General features: G+C 31.0%; 1 long non-coding RNA gene across 1 annotated transcript; it reads left to right on the top strand.

Annotated features, from left to right (window-relative positions):
- Window positions 1-315: 315 nt before the first annotated feature.
- LOC113743342 (uncharacterized) lies at window positions 316-2,031 on the top strand. The gene is made up of 3 exons (XR_003461084.2): window positions 316-636; window positions 1,449-1,523; window positions 1,936-2,031. It is a non-coding gene; the product is annotated as an uncharacterized lncRNA (long non-coding RNA).
- The last annotated feature ends 11,701 nt before the right edge of the window (window positions 2,032-13,732 follow it).

Genomic DNA, 13,732 nt, shown 5'->3' with positions numbered 1-13,732 from the left:
CTCTTGTGCAATATAGCAGAAAGTTACTCTATTCCTTGAGTTTGTTATTGAGTATGGTAAATATTCAATGCATTTTAGTTGGCTTTAATTTAGGTGGTTTTACTCCCTAGCTCTTTCGAATGATTAGGAACAAATGGTCACTTGTGAAAAGATTATCTAGAAATTTTGAAAGTGGGAAAAGTCATTTGATTCTAAGTATTTTTTCTACTATTTTTTTTTACTCTGGATTTTCAGCTGATCTGATTTTGCTTTTTTTTTTTTTTTCTTTTTTGTGGTTATCTACCTTGCAGGTTTATATACTACTCTTGACTCACAAAAGGCAATCTGTGAGATGTCTCAAACGAAAAGGCAGTCATTTTTTAACAGACTGTAAATTATGTATCATAAACTGGAAATGGATCATATTGCTACATCATTATTATATTTCTCTATTAATCTAAAAATTTTCATAGTTCATTGCATCCATCCAAAAAATGGCTCTTCCTTTGTTTTTGAAACTTATTTTTACTCAGCTTACATATCTTGGTTTGATTCCTTTTTAGGTGAAAATGTAAGCAGGAGGTGATGGTAATTTTGCTAGAGGCTTCAAGATTTTAATTGATTTACTCGTAAATGCTTCAAATTGAATAGCAAGAGGTATATCTACACTTCCTTCGTGGTTTGCCTCAATGTACTTGATTATACAGATATACTATGGGAAATTTTATGTAAAAAACTCCATAATTAAATAAAATTTTTCTTAACTTTCACCCTTTTGTTTGCCTAAATAAAACATGAAGGAACTTCACTATGCAGTTTATTTTCTATATTTTTTTAACTTCAACATGCTGATATTTTTTCCTGCCTATAAGTTGACATGTAATTGATCTTTTGGAGGTGATAATCTAATGAAAATAGAGGGATATTTTCTTGAGAATTAGCAATCAGTAGCTGCTTCAAGTTTGTCTGTTTCTAAAACCAATCATAACTACTTCTCCATCTCTTCGGTATTTATGATATCAATATTTTTATCTTTCGGGATTTTGATTGCATGTATCCTATTAAAAATATGGAGTTTCATTCTAATCACCACGTTGAGATATGTAACCTATGTCAGGATACATGTCATTTGGGTCAATTTAGGTAGTGATGAACTACCATATATTGGTTTTGATGTCATTTGGGTAGATTTTGCTATGTCACTTCCCCTGCTATACTCGGATTTGAATTTGTTGCCTCCACTGGAGCGTTATGGCTTTCAACCCTACTTTTACAGCAAAAAGGAAATTGCGTATTCAAAAATAGAAAGAAAGGAAAAAGTTAGAGAAATTAACTAGGAATTGGCTTTATTAGTGAAAAATTTTGAGTTTCAGTTAAGGTGATTCTCAATATGTTCTTCCCAGCAACTGCAAAACTTTTTCTACCAACAATGTACTAACCCAGTGGTTCACCTTTTGGTTTTTTGCAAGGGGGTGAGGACGCTCTTGCTTGGATGGTGCTAGATAATTATCCCATTTACCAAGCCTTTATTGTCTCCAAATGAGGTCAGAATTGTCGGAGCTCATAGTAAACTTTCCTAATACGACCTGAGAACCTAAATTGTATTCCACCCTGTTTCTTTAGCAAACGCTCTCTTCCTCTCTCTCTCTATATCAGACACAAACACTACACCCTATTTTTTTTTATTTCCTTCTATAGTTTCCTTTTTTTTTCTGTTTTTAAATAGACTAATAGGTCATCTACATTGTTTTCTCAACACCATCAAATGTTCATACATGTTAGAGATGCTACCGCGATTTTGTTGACTTGATATATGATGAATCAAGAAGCCAATTATATTTTAAGAAATGCCATGCACCTGCTCAGATTAGAAGTTGGAGTGGATTTACTGAAAAATGTTGTTCACATTTTGGTTGTTGATTATTACAGAAATTGACTACTTTCACATTGGTTAAGGTCCTAAGGATAACTTGAGACGTGGTGAAGAGGAGGATGATGACGATGTAGCTATTCAAGAAAAGGTAAGGCAGCGGGATGATTGGAAAAAAGATAACCTACATAGTGTTGGCAATCAGAAGCTCAACTCTTATAGAGTATCATTTTCATGTAGACGATAATTCTTATAATGTTAGTCTTGTATTTTAAAGATAAATAGATAAGTTTTAACTTCAATAGCAGTAAAAGTCTATTTGTCCATTTCTTAGCTTTAATCATACATTTGTTTTACTAAATAATAACTCAAATACGACAAACTAATATTTCTTTTCTGTGAATATTAAAATTGACCTGTGTCCAGCTATTATTCAGTTGTGGATTAATCCTACTAAATATCATATAACAAAAAATGTTATTCTTATTTATGACTTAGTTTTTGTTAAAAGATTAACAAATTAACACACTTAAAACAATATTATGTAATTTTTTTCATATATAATATTCATAACTATTAGCCAAAACTGCATTGGGCATAATTACGATTTATCACCATGAACATCTGCTAGTTTATATAAATCTAAGAGCATGATTAATTTATGCTAAAGTTGACCACCTTCTCGCTGTAGGGTCCAGCTTCTGCACTGCTAATAGTTTGGCACGTTTTGCTTCAGCTTCAAATTCAAGATTGAGGCTTCTGCCATCTAAGTGAGGTGCTGCTGATGCTTTTGATGTTGTCCATTCAGGCAAAAGCTGTTGTACTGCTTTCTCCATCAGTTGATATTTTGAAATTTTTATCTCTACATCAACTTTCTGGCATTGAATAATTTTTTGGAGAACTATGTAGATTCAGATATAGATTTTGTTAGATTCAAATGGGGCTGAATGTGTACATATTCAAAGATCATGTGACAAGGTGGAGAAACTTTGAAGCTATATTTCTTGCTAACTTCGAAAAGCTATAAACTAGAACTAAATAAAAGATAAAAGGAATTGTAAACTTGAAAATTAGCATATATGAAACACTAACGCAACTGTTAGAATGAGATTTACATGACAGCATGATTAGAATTATTAGTTTAAACCTCTAGATTATTAGATGTAGCTGGAAGATAATAAACAAGGATAGTACTTAATGTTGTTAAAAAGCGCAAACCATGGCTGCAATATGACAAGAGCTAATAAACTCCTTTCTAACATTTGGACGACTAAACACTTTTGAAGTACAAAGTTCTTTAAGGAAAGTGAATTTTCACGTCAAAGCCGTTTTCTGTTGTTGTAGTTATTACTGTTTTCCTAATACCTAATAACCCTTCGAATAATTGATTTAAACAACAGCTTAAAATTTGTCATCCTTTCTTTTCTTTTTCTTTTTTTTTTCAAATTTGCCACCCTTAATAAAAGAAATATTAAATTTTTCATAGAAAGTAATGCAACCTGCTAGTAATGATCATACTAAGACAAGAGTCTACAATGACAAGTGAGAATCAGATATTTTTCACAACAAAGAAAATGAGAAGAAAAACTTATAATGATAGCATACATAAATAAACAATATTTTCAAGGAGGGCTGTTGAAGAGGGAGGGGGAGGGGGGGGGGGGGGGAAGGGAAGCGTTATAAGTGAAATCTTTGGCAAAAATCCAACATCATAAAGAAGTTTATTACGATACGTGATCTGGTCAATTACTTGTTCCATGAACGGAAAAAAGAATACAACCGTTTTTGTTTCATAATTTGTATTCATCTTCTTTGTGCATTAAAATAAAGTACCTACTGGAAGTTCATTTGGCTTGGTGTTTAGTTGAACTAAGAACAAATTTAGATTATACAGTATACATGTTGCCAAGTTCCAATAAATGTTATCATTGTCAATGTGCTCTTGATAACTTCAATAATCGTCCATTTGTCAAAAAAAAAAATCTGTTATGTACTACATTGGTGGTATCAAATATTGGGAATATTTAGATAGTGTATTATTTGAAATATTATTTAAAATAATTACTATAGAACTTTTTTGATATACGTGAAATAACAAGAAAAAATAGTTGGAAATACTAGAATTTTACTTGTAGATGTTAAACTCAGTCATGAAAAAGGTTTGCCCGAGTACACAAGACTAGAAATTCAGGGATAGGAAAATTGAATTGCTTAGTTTTCTAATTAATCCAGCAAACAATCTAGACCTACCTTTTGAAATATGAGGAGGTAAAAAGACAACTTTGCCATTTGAATTCTTGCAGTCGGATGCAAAGCTTAATCATGCAATAAGCAAACGAGACAAAAACCAATAAAAAGCCAACAAGAAAGAAATCACTACACAGTTACAGTTCAACCCACATCCACAAAGGGAACAAATTACAATCGACGGACACCTGAAAACGGCAAAAAACCCAGGTGGCGGAGAGAAGAGCACTAATGATTAGTCGAAGATGAGCACCTGCATCTTGCCGGTGTAGTGGCTAACGAGAAGTTTTGGTCGTTGACCTGGCAATTTTGTTATGTCCTTTTAGGATGTTTGTTATGTCTGCCTACAGTCACTATGGCAATTTCCGGATCAAGGCCGCCCAAGTTGAGCAGCCTCCGGTTCAAATTCGTTCGTGTAATTTTTATAATTATTTATATAAATTTATACGCTTTGAATGTAAATTTGAATTTTTTTAATAAATACAACTAAGTTGACGATTACAACAAAATTGTACAAATTTATACCAAATGTAATAAAAATTACATGAGCTCATTCGAACTAGGTAGACTCAAATTATGAGGTCCCTTCCAACAATTTCTTCTGTGCGCTGGTCTTTGTGGGCAGCAAAATCATCAATTGCAATTACAGTTCCTACCTTTCTATAACTTTTGACCCTTACATTTTAATAATATTATAAAGATCCCAAATATTTGAAAATTTTTCAGCTAAATCCTTAGTGAACGCCCCTTTTTTATATTTATGTCTGTAGTCAACTTGGCTTTAAAACTTACTAGCAATTTCTACTATAAAAATCAGTATAATTTTGTAAATTCCAAAAAAAAACTAAGATACATAAAAAATGCAAAAGTCACAAATATCAAAATAATGTAAATGTTAAAAAAAGAGTAAAAATTTTATTTTTTTTCACTCATGCTTAATCTATTTGATTAGTATATTGTTGCCTAGTCAATTGAATAATACAATTACTACTTTTTCATGACTTTTATTTAGCATTACAACAATCTTAAAACTACAAAATAAGTTTCATTTGTTTATTATACTGTCTTAATTAATAAAATTCATTGTCAATTTTGTCCCCAATAAGAATATTACAGGAGTGAACAATAGAATCCATCCCAAGACTGATCATTTCTGATGCGAAAATGGGATCCAATGATTCAAATCCAGGGAAATTCATTTTACAAGTCTTCACATTCTAATAATGGTTATTGGGCTCAAGAATCATTGAAGATCCAAACCTGTGTCATGCTTATTTCTTGTTATCATTTATTTAATTGAGTTTTCAGCAATGTTAGTTGTTAATTAGAGTTAATTTAAGAGTTAAGTAAGTTGTTTGAATTAGGGAATAAAGGCTAAGGTCATGTTGATCACAGTTAAGCCAATTTGAGTTAGTTAGTTTCCTATTCTAGTCTAGTTAGAGTTTTAGGAAAATAGTTAATTGCTTCCAAATTTGTTTAGGAAGTTGTGTCAAGTTTAGAAGCCAAGTCAAATAAGAAAACTTGTATTGTTTCCAACTTAGATTAGGTTTTTGATTCTTGTAAGGCTATAAATAGCCAAGCTTATGATATTTTTCAAAAGGGAGGTAAGACAATTATGAGATGAATAAAAATTGAGAGTTTTTCTCTTTCTTGTTCCTTTGGAAGCGTCCTTTGATACAAAGTGAGTTGTGTTTCCTTTGTTCAATTTTGACTTATCAATTCAAGACCACGTTAAATTGTGGCGCCATTCTACCAACACATTTTGCTTCGCTATCTTGTTGAGTTGTGGGTCGCGATTAGATTCAAGATTCACAATTTTGTGAGTTAGAAGAGTCAAGGTTGTTCCATCTTTGTATCCATCACCTGGTCGAGATAGATCCTTCCGCTGCTTGTGCAATTCGTTTCTTCGAGAGCTGGAGTTTGGAGAATCGAGTTCGCATCAATTTCCCAGATGTTAAAAAAAAAAAAAATTAAAGGAGACATTTAATTGGCTCAAATAAACCATTCAACACTGTACATATGAACGTACACAATAGGAATTCTATCATTCGATATTACAATTGTGTAGTAACTCTTTATTACAAAAACTAGCCCAATGTACATCTAACCGAGCTTAAGATAATAGGAAGTTATATCATTAGAGTTACTTCTACTGGTTGAACCAACCTCAGGATAATAGGGAGTTCTATCATTAAAGTTACAATTGTGCAGTAACTCGTGATTACATAAACTAAGTAGTTAACATGCAAAGATCCAAGAGGATTACGAGTTTAGTCTTAGTTGGGACCCGACTCAACAAATTTTCACTTGATTGTTTAGTCTGTAATTTCAAGTTGCTGTATTGTTGTGTTTGTTTTATATTGTTTTGTATGACTATGGTTTTGTCCTCGTGGGCTATCCCCTGGTTTGCACGTGACTTATAAAAGTTAGAGTAAATCTTTTATACACTGACAGTGTATTCACTAGTGGGTCTAGATGCATGACACATATATAAAATTTGTTGTTTAAATTTAAATTCATATGATGTGGCATTCATCCAACCCCGTCAATGTATATATTGATAGTATATGAAAGATTAATTCTAAAAGTTATGCTTGAATTTTAAAAAAATTAACTAACAATATATATTTGGCCGCCATTGTATAAGCACGAGCTTGATCGTGCATATTCTCCCCTCTGGTATGTTATGGGCAAAATAAGAATTAACTAACAAAATATATCTGGCTGCCATTGTAAAAGCTGGTATGTTATGGGCAATATCTTTTTTAACTTTCATATATTTAATTTATGTTAAATACAAAATCTACCAGTTTCCCTTTCATAAAAATATTAGTGTAACACTTTGAATTTTACTTACAAACATTTATATATTTAACATAAATTAAACAATTCAGAGTAAAATGTCCATAAATAACTAGTGCTTTATTCATGTAATCGAGGAGACCCATAAAGAACTGGTATGTTAGGGGCAATTTCTTTTTTTACTTTCACATATTTAATTTTTGTTAAATACAAAACCTACCAGTTTCCCTTTCATAAAAATATTAGTGTAACACTTTTTTAATTTTAGTTACAAATATTTATGTATTTAACATAAATAAAATGATTCAAAATAAAATACCCATAAAGAGCCGATACTTGTTCATGTAATGGAGGAAAGCCATAAAGAGTTAATACTTTATGGGCCATTTCTTTTTTTTAAAATATTTAATTTGTATTAAATAGATAACATGCCTGTTTCCTTTTTGTAAGAATATTACTGTAACACTTTTTGAATTTTACTTACAAAAATTGATGTATTTATCATAAATTAAATGTTTGAGAGTAAAATGCCCATAAAGAACTAGTACTTTCAATAAGTAATGCCTATTTGCCCATAAACTACACCTCTTGAAGTTTATTAATTGTTAATTATTTTGTAGTGCTTTGTCATTCATTTGCTAATTCTACTTGGCATGTAGCACAAAGGGCAAATCTGGCACAGTTTCTCATCTCACTCCTTAAAGCAATATTTTAATGGCACTTTTTCTAACTTGGACTAAATATGCAACAGAATCAGTAAGTTCAAGAGATATCAGTGCTATTTCTTAAACCGCAGGGGAGGTGAGTGCTAGTATCACAAACCTCATGGAAGGTTTCTGCAATTTTCCCTTAAGTCAATTGTTCGTTTTAAGTCAATTTACTAATATATTTACACTCCCTCCCCCGAATCACCAAATCCATTCCCCCTCCCTTACTAATATATTTCTAATAACTATTTCTTAATATATTTATTAAAAATTGTAATGGGTGGAAAATTTTGCTAAATTCAAACAATTAGTAAAAGTACTCTTGCTCAGGTTGTAATGGTTTATATAGCTGTTCTAACTAGAAACTTTCGTTAATTTTTCAGTTAAAAATCTATTACAGTTTGAGTAACTATGACTAGTTCAATAAATCGCCAAATTTACAAGAAAATTAAATTGATATTGAGGTTCACAATTAAACAATGACCTTGGAGATGTTAAGGTAAGTGATGATATGGTGTTGTCACTAACTGCACCATAGATTTACTGACAATAATGGGTCGTCAGTAAACTTATACAGTGACAACAATGAAAAGTTGTCAAAGAAAGAAGTAGAAATACTGACAACTTTTATTAAGTTATCACTATTGTAAAACCCGCGCTTTCAAAGTCTCATGGCACGAAGTAGTTTTGTGACGACAATTAGGGCTCATCACTGAACAGTTAGCTACGTTGAGTCAATTGTGACAACCTTCAATGTTGTGTCTAAAGAGCCTTATTCTATGACAACTTTCTGTCTTCACTAAAAAATATTGTCACTGACGACCCTTTTTCTTGTAGTGAAATGAGTTGTACAATGAAATCTCCAAGTGTTTCTTACAAGTTTCTCTCCTAAGAAAAGAAAAATAACTAAGTGCTTGTTCTAAAACTATTCTAGACTACTCTCCTTTCTCTTTCAATGATTCTTACATATATAATTGTTAAAAGAGTCAAAAGTGCTTAATGAAATGACATAAAGCTTCCTATGCACTTCCCAAAATATTCTTGAGCATGTGCAGCCGAAATTCTTTGCTGGAATTGAGCTAGCAAATTGTGTGAAAATAGGACAAGTTGCAGAATAAATTGCAGAAAATAGAGGTCACATTTTCAGTTCAGTGATGTTTTCTTGATTCTTTTCTGCTCCAATTCACCACTAAGATAAAAAAACAAGGGCTCCACATTTTTGTACACGTGTTGCACCAATAATACTTGCTTTTGACGCCCGATTACTTTCCAAATCATCATTGAATCATGCACTAATGGAGTTGAATGAATCCTTCTTGATCCAACGTTTATAACACTTCTCAAATCTTGCAAATATAATCAAATTTGCAGATTAAACTGCTCAAATGAAATTCGCAAAATTTAGAGACTTAGAGAGCAAGTTACACTGCAAAATCCTAATTTATACCAAAAGTAAACAACTAATGCTACTTAAAAACCTATTTAATAAACACTTATCAAGACACTCATAATACAACAATATTTTCTATTCTAATTAGAACTTAGGGAGACTCAAAAAAATTTAATGACATTTTTTTCCTTCTAAGAGAGATTTTAAGTCTTACATGGGTATCCCAAGTCCCAACTTTCTTGGTGAGAATATTAGTTTGATGACAAAGAAGTCCCTAGTTCAACATTTAAGACGCAAAGGTATAAAATATATCCCACTTAAGTAAAAAAAAAAAATTTGAAGGAAGTGAGACAAACTATATACCTATGCAAGAATTATTTTGTATTTTAGGGACTAAAGTAGGACTAGTTTTATATTTTGGAGTCTAAAAGTAGATATGATTTTAACTTTATGGATTAATTTGAGATGAATTTTATACATTAAGAACTAAATGTCCCACTTCATTACAAGTAATTTCCTATTATTGTGTAATATTAGTTGTATTTAAATCATGGCAATAAAGTTGGAGGGGTCAAACTAAATTTTATTAGTTTACATTTTAACATTTCATAGAAGAAAATTTCTAGCTAAAAATAGTTGCCTTACTCACCAACATAATTAAAGAAATTTTTAATGAGTAATAATCCACAATAACGAAGAGTGAGGACAGTCACAACTTAGTTATTATAAGAATACTCAGTTAAACCACAAAAATATTGATGTTGTCCTTGGCCTCTGTCGTGGTCAAATGCGAAAATAGTAACATTTTTTCATTATAACTTTGAATATCATCTTCTAGCTTTTCTTTATCAAAATAAAAAAATCAACAATGACAAATAAAATGGTCCAAAATCACAAACAAAAACTATGGCAGTTACACCATCTGATTAATCCACAAACTTTAACAAATTATGGTGCCACTTTCTTTCCCATCTTATAAAGAATCTATGTCGCTAATAAAGTACTATTTAAAGTGTCAAATTAGGAGAGGTCGGTGTAATTTTAAAAGCTCAATGGAGCACAATGAAATTGTCATAAATCTCAGTGGAAGTTTCTGAAATTATCCCATAATAATTTGCATGCTCTATGCTGACTTTAGATTTTTTTTTAAAAAAAAACTGACTTTAGATTTTGTTTTTTTTTCCAAGCTGGGTCTTGAGGGATAGGATTTAAGAAACGAGCGGGACAGGAGATTAAAATCTAGGACCTCTAATTCTTGACTTTAGATCAGTATTATTCCATGCTTGACATACCATCACCATTAATTTTAAGCAATCTTTATCCAATATATAAAAAGATACGAACCAAGACGAATTTATGCTCAAACATAAGAAGAAAAAAAATGACTTTGCTTTTGTTACGTAACTTGGAGGTATAGTCACACTAAAGAAATAATGTTAATACTATTCCATGCTTGACATATAATCACCATTAATTTTAAGCAATCCTTATTTAATATATAAAAAGGTACCAATGGGATGAATTTATGTTCAAACATAAAAAGCAAAAAATGACTTTTCTTTAGTTACATAACCTCGAAGTATATTCATGCTTAAAACCGGGTATAGTCATGCTTAAAACCCTACAAGATGATAGGAAAATATCGTAAATTCTCCTTAATGCATTCTCCCTCCGAAAACATTCTCCCTAGTATTTCATCCCTCCAAAAACATTCCAATTGCCATCAAAAATTTGGCAGACAAATTGCAATGGATTTTCCGGCTCAAAGATTAAGAGCATATTTATATCCATTGTCTCCGAACTTAATTCCCTCTTTCCCCACTTCTCAAAGGTAAGTATTCATTACTTCTATAAAATAAGCCTTCCCTTTTTTTAGATATTCTCCCAGGAGTTTCTGACTTGTAATTGGGTTCCTAATCTTGTGTAAACACGTTGAATTCCTTGTTTGAGATTCATTGACATATTAAATTTATATGTTTGTTAAATGCCTTGTTGGAGCTGCTATTGTTTGACTTTTGCTTATCTATCCCTATTAAAAAAAAAAAAGAATTTTGCTCATCTAAATGGTTGTATAGTAGTCCGTATTACCACTTCTTTCCTGTGTTGGATCCTTAATCCAACGTTAGATTTATATGTGAATAATTGTGTTACAAACTGTCAAATAAGGTTAGGTTCAATTAAAATAATCAAATATGATTTGGGATTGATGTATCTAATAGGGTGTGGGCCTTTAATGTATAGAGATTTAAGAGTATTTTCTATTTGTATGATAAGCTGAAATAGGAATTCAAAAGATAATAGGAATGTTATCTATAAATAGGGTTATGGTCCCCAAGTCACGTATTCTTATTATCGTATTTTCCAGTACCACAAAATAACTCTTTCCTGATATCCCATCATCAAGAAAGATACCAGAGAGAAATTAAAGGGTACTCTTAAGGATTGGCAAATACGTGTTGATCTGGAAGGCTAACCCAAAATCTCTAGGGATTCAAATACCAGTTTGTTAACATGAATCAAGGTACGCTTTCGTAATTTTATTGTTAATTTATTTTTTAATAATCGCAATATAGATTTTAGATTTAATAGGTAATTGTTTTCACCAAAAGTTAAATATAAACAACCACTCTAACAAGTAGTATCAGAGCAGGATATGCTTGATTATTAGAAAATAATTTGGATTTAATAATTCATAGTTTTTGATTTTTTAATAAAGAATTGCAATTACTTTTGGTTTTGCTGCATGGCCAATGAATCCAGACCCTATTCGTGGCCAACCAATTTTTGTTTCATGTTTTGGCTTCTGTTTCGGCTTTTCACATGATTGCTATGATGTCAGTTATGTTGATTCATTGTTTTGGTTTCATATAATGCAGTGGATCTCGTCTTGGTCAAACTTTAGTTAGCAGATATGGGGTTTCTTTTAATTTCCCTACTTTTAAGGTTTAAAATTAATAAGAAAGAATGCATGAATACAATTTTGTGAAACTCTTAATCGGTTAGCATAAATGATGTTTTGTGGGATCCGCATGTTTTTTATGATGTAAGCTAATTTGGTTTTTGGTTTTGGGAAGTCGTTCGTCATTTTCCCTACTCTTAAGAATTAAAATTGACAAGAAAACATTCTGAGTTTCAATGTTCTGTCCATAAAATTAATTTGGTTAATACTTGAATTCTTTGACTTGTTTTCTTGGATAATTGAGCTAATATGCCTATACTTATATTAAGAAAATTAAGGTTTCTTTAATTTAAATGAATCATAATAAAGTTAAATAAGATATTTAAGTCTTATAAAGTCCGTAAAATTGGCCCACTAAATATATAGTTTTATAAGGTATTTATCGATTTTAAGAAAATTTTGGGTTTGAATGATAAATTTGGGTCAAATTATGGATATGGACTTTTGACCCGATAAGTCTTGATCCAATTGACTGGTTTGACCAAGTTTAGCACGTTTTGACCAGAGTTGACTTTGATCAAAATTTTTGTGTAATTTGTGTAATTTTAAATTTGAATATTGGTATGATTATATATGTTTTAGAATAAATTAATTGAAACAATATGCCACCAAAGTGACCTCTTTTGTGAAAATTAATTTGTTCTAGAATATAATTAGTTGGGTACTTGTAATTTTGCTAATATTGATTAGCCCAAAGAAAAGTCAATGTTTAACAAAATTACATGTGCACTTGTGATAATAAATATGTGATAATTATTTGATTTTTTATATGTAAATTATAAATTAGCTTAAAGGAAATTTATTTTTTGACATGTTTTTATTGTCAGTATTTATTACTGCACCAAGATATCAGTTAAAAGTTAATATTTTTGTCTAAAAATAAAATATTAATGAAACATCGATATCTTGAGATGGGGTTACCATTATTTGAATTTATTATTATTTTAGTCTATGTGAGGTTGTTTTAATTATTTTATGTTTTGTGTTCAGTTGCGAATGATCTTACGAATATTATTACTGACATCAATAATATTCTTATGCTGAATGGCACAAATTTCAAGTTTTGGAAAGAAAATCTCTTTATAGTACTTGAAGTAATGGATCTCGACCTTGCGTTAAGAGATGATTCTTCCCCAACTCTTACAAATCAAAGTACCTTTGATGAAAAGAGAGATAAGAAAAAGTAGGAGAGATCAAATCGCTTGTGTCTGATAATCATTAAAAAAGCCGTTCCAAAAGCATTCAGAGGAACAATGTCAGAAATAACAGTAACCGCTAAAGAGTTCCTTCATGACATTGAAAAAAGATTTGTCAAGAACGAAAAGACTAAAATTAGTACGCTATTGACACGCCTAGTTTCAATAAAATATAGTGGTAAAAGTAATATCAGAGAATACATGATGAAAATGTCTCAAAAGCAAGGGACTTAACAGAAAGAAATATAAAAAAACTGCAGGTATGGTACCACAAAAGAAACAACAAAAGAAATCAGTTGATCAAGAAAAGAATGGTTTTTTCTTCTGTAGAACTGAAGGGCATAAAAAGAATAATTGCACCAACTATCACGCTTGGCGTGCTAAGAAAGGTATCCTTCTTAATTTGGTTTGTTTTGAGATTAATTTAATTTCGGTATCTCGACACACATGGTGGTTAGATTCTGATGCAACAACTTATATCAGTGTGTCTATGTAGGGTTGTCTGAATTGTCGAGAACCTAATGATAATGAAAGATATATCTACGTACGCGATGGCAAAACAGTTCAAGTTGAAACAATAGG

Source organism: Coffea arabica, chromosome 5e (assembly GCF_036785885.1).
Source record: "Coffea arabica cultivar ET-39 chromosome 5e, Coffea Arabica ET-39 HiFi, whole genome shotgun sequence".
In the NCBI taxonomy this organism is placed as follows: Eukaryota; Viridiplantae; Streptophyta; class Magnoliopsida; order Gentianales; family Rubiaceae; genus Coffea; species Coffea arabica.
The sequence above is the reverse complement of the archived record's forward strand: the minus strand, read 5'-3'. Positions and strand labels throughout refer to the sequence as shown.